Raw genomic sequence first — 3,858 nt, 5'->3', positions numbered from 1 at the left:
TTGGTTTTGCTTCTATTCTTTGCACTATACAAATAGTCTCAGGCCTTCCTTTTTGGTTTTGCTTCTATTCTTTGCACTTCATTTGCTTTACCCTTCCTTTCTTTTCCAATTGCCATGTTTTTCACTTGTCCTTTCCCAATATAGAGAGCCGGTTTTTTGGTTAACTATAACTACAAACTGTTGAGTTATTTATCATAAGCACTATAGTATATTGTTGTTCTCTTAATTACTTGTAAGCCATAATTAAGGATAGATAGAGATAAGACTTCACTATTTTTTTGGACCTCAATTTGAATTTACAGCTGCATGTGAATCTGCTAGCTATATTTGGCCTTCTTCTTGTTGCCAACTACATACACCATCTCATTTTTATAAAAGTGGAAGTTGTCACCTTTGTTGTTATTACCATGTACTTTTACTTTGGATGTATAGAAATGGAAGGACATTTAGGAACACATACTATCATCTTTCTTCCAGTTCTATCTTATTACAAATAAATATTGCTAACTTATTTGTTGATCATTAAAAGTTTTCAAATTAAATGTCATGGCTCGAGTTTTGATTTTATTTAATTTTATATATAAGTTAATCTATTTAGAATTGTAGCACAGCAAATAAAAAAAAGTTAGAATTGAATAAGAAATAAAATATACCTGTCATGACATATTCCGAGGCAGCATAGCCTTGGGTTCCCATAACACGAGTTGAAACGTGGGTGTCATCTCCTTCAGGACCATCCTTTGCTAACCCAAAATCAGATAGTTTTGCATTGTAATCCTAAAACCATAATTCATTATATTGAATGAGTTCAATAAATAATTATTCTAATGTCGAGAGAGAGAGAAATTATTTATATATTATTGAGGCTTATAGAGTCTAACAATATGTTTGAAGCTTTGAAATCTCTATAGATGACTTGCTTCTCTGCCTCATGGAGAAAGGTTAAACCCTTTGCAGCTCCAACAACAATTTTCATTCTTGTTGACCAGGGCAATGATGCTGAGAATCCTGGAAAAAAAAAAGTAAATTAATTAATCCAATATGAAGATTATTATTGAAAGAAAATTAATTATTTGGCTAATATCTTACTTCTAAATAGTTGATTTTCTAAGCTGCCTCTTGGTAAGTATTCATATACCAAAAGCCTATGATCTTCTTCATAGCAATATCCAATCAGCTTCACAAGATGTGGATGCCTTAGTTAACCCAGGAAAACCACTTCAGTCTGTTGCAAATTAAAACCAAAACCACTAATTATTACTATAAATTCATAATTAACCACTTATTATATCATTAATTACCAAGGTATTATAGTTATAATAAGGAAAAGTATGGGGATAATAATGTGATCAATTACACTTGCATACTCAAAAATTTGGCAGTATTGTACACAATAACATTTTATTTGCAAAGGTAGGTATAAAATCGACTTTTCTTTGATTATATTATTTAATTAATATAATATTGAATATTAATATATACATACCAACCACTCTTTATGGCCTTGGGAGCCATCCAAGTCCAAGAGCTTAACAGCAACAGGCTGAGGCTTAAGGCCATGCCTAAGCTTATCATCAATGAAGCCCTTGTGAACCGGTCTGAATTCGCTGTCATTTTTATTAATAATAGCCTTAAGACAAAAATATAAAAATATTAAAATAATTATTTTTGTATTGTTTCAATACCTTATAGTTTATATAGTATTTTAACGTGACTTCCATTTCTTCTCAAACATTTTGAGTTATATTTATAGATTGCAATGATTCCCTGTTTCTAACTTTATATTTTGATTTTCTAACAACAACATATACAATTGAAGCAGCTTTCTTAAAAGATTCACTCTCTCTCTGGTGCTGCAAAGTTAGGGTTTCCTATGACCAGGTACACTACCCTTTTCATTTCCTCAATTACTGCTTGCTGTAATTTCAGCTCAGGTATTATCAATTGCCAACTTCTGCTTATTCTTCATGGGTTGATTGCTTGCTTGATTTCTTGTTAGCTAGTTTTAAGTTTGTTGGAATTTGAAATTCGGTTACTAATTAAGCATTTTGTTACTAGTTGATTCTGTTTTCTGGTTTAGCTTCTTGGAGCTTAGTTAGTTTTCTACTTCTTTGTGAAGTATGAGGAATCATCAATATTGAAAGAATATTCAGTTTTCTGTTACCGAACTCAAGATTCTGATATACTCTTTTGCAACATTTGATATTTCTATGCAGCATTTCACAGTGGGAACTGTAGTGGTGTGGGTCAATGGAATCTTTTGATCAAAGAAACAATAGTGGAGTATTTGGTTCTTCAGCATATACACTATTACAAAGTATTGGTAGAGTTTAAGACTCCCAGAAAAGCTATTCAATGTTTAACCTTCTACTTTTTTATTTATTTATTATCTCTGCTAAATTATTGAGTTTTATTTTATCTTTATCTTTATTATCTCTGTTAAATTATTATGCATGCTTATCTATACTTACTTATGTATGCTTGTTTGTGTAAACCATTCATAGTGAAAGTATAAATTATATTGATGATAAGATTTTTATTTGTTGTGGTTTGTCGTTGAATAAAAAAATTAAAAAGCGAATATTATCCCTTTGATATGTAGGAAATTAAATTCATTAATAATGGAAAACCAGAACCGAAGTTGGATGTATGATAGAATGTATGATCAGAGGCGGGGTCTTAAACCCAGTTTTATTAAAGGGGTAAATGAATTTGTGGATGTGTGTACTAGAACTCATGAATTTCTCAGAGGAGGTTTAGTTAAGTGTCCATGTGCCAGATGTTAATGTGGGACGTTTAAACAGTTGATCGACATTAAGATTGATCTATATACTCATGGGTTTAAACCTAATTATTGGGTTTGGACAGAGCATGGAGAAGAGATACCCACAGAGAATCAGATTAGGATAGAAGAAGACATTGAAAGTAGCTCTGAATTAGGTGGTGTTACATGGGAAGAAAATTTTGATCGTTATCATGAGATTGTTGTTGATGCTTTGCAACATGAGTTTCACATGTACATGCAACCAACAGTGGAGGAACCAAATCGAGATGCTAAGAGATTTTATGACCTCTTAGATTCAGTTAGTAAACCCTTGTGGAAAAATTGTATCCATTCACGATTGTCACTTGCCAGTAGGATGCTGAGTATAAAATCAGAGGGAAACTAATCCCAGGGATCTTTTTACCAGTGGGCAACTTTGTTTAGAGAAATGCAAACAACTCCAAATGAAATTCCTGCTAATTACTATGAAGCTAAGAAAATTGTTTCCCAACTTGGGTTTAAGGAGGTTAAGATAGATTATTGTATCAATGGTTGTATGATATATTACAAAGAGGACAAAGATATTAGACAATGTAAATTTTGTGGGGAGCAGAGATTTAAGCCTAGGAAGGGAAAAAATAAAAGGTGCCAGTATTATTTGCCATTGATTCCAAGGCTACAAAGGTTGTATGCATCAATGAGTACTACCCCTCATATGTTGTGGCATCACCAAAATCGCAGAAATGACGACGTGATGACACATCCTTCCCATGGTGAAGCATGGAAACATTTTGATACCAAGCATCCTCATTTTGCAAGCGAACCGCGTAATGTTAGACTTGGACTTTGTTCTGATGGGTTTTCTCCTAATGTTCATTTTAGCACACCGTACTCTTGTTGGCCTGTTATAGTTATCCCTTATAACCTTCCACCTCATATGTGTATGAAAGACCCTTTTTTGTTCCTAACGTGCATCATACCCGGAAAAGAAAATTCCAAAGCAAAAATTGATGTTCATCTTCAACCATTTTTATATTTAAAAATTTATTTGTATTAACAGTTTACTATTTTTCAAATAGAAAAAAATTAAAACA

General features: G+C 32.4%; 1 pseudogene; it reads right to left on the bottom strand.

Moving 5' to 3' along the window:
- Positions 1 to 594: 594 nt before the first annotated feature.
- Positions 595 to 2,302, bottom strand: LOC130980722 (serine/threonine-protein kinase RIPK-like; annotated as a pseudogene).
- Positions 2,303 to 3,858: the final 1,556 nt, after the last annotated feature.

Source organism: Arachis stenosperma, chromosome 5 (assembly GCF_014773155.1).
Source record: "Arachis stenosperma cultivar V10309 chromosome 5, arast.V10309.gnm1.PFL2, whole genome shotgun sequence".
NCBI classification, from domain to species: Eukaryota; Viridiplantae; Streptophyta; class Magnoliopsida; order Fabales; family Fabaceae; genus Arachis; species Arachis stenosperma.
The sequence above is the reverse complement of the archived record's forward strand: the minus strand, read 5'-3'. Positions and strand labels throughout refer to the sequence as shown.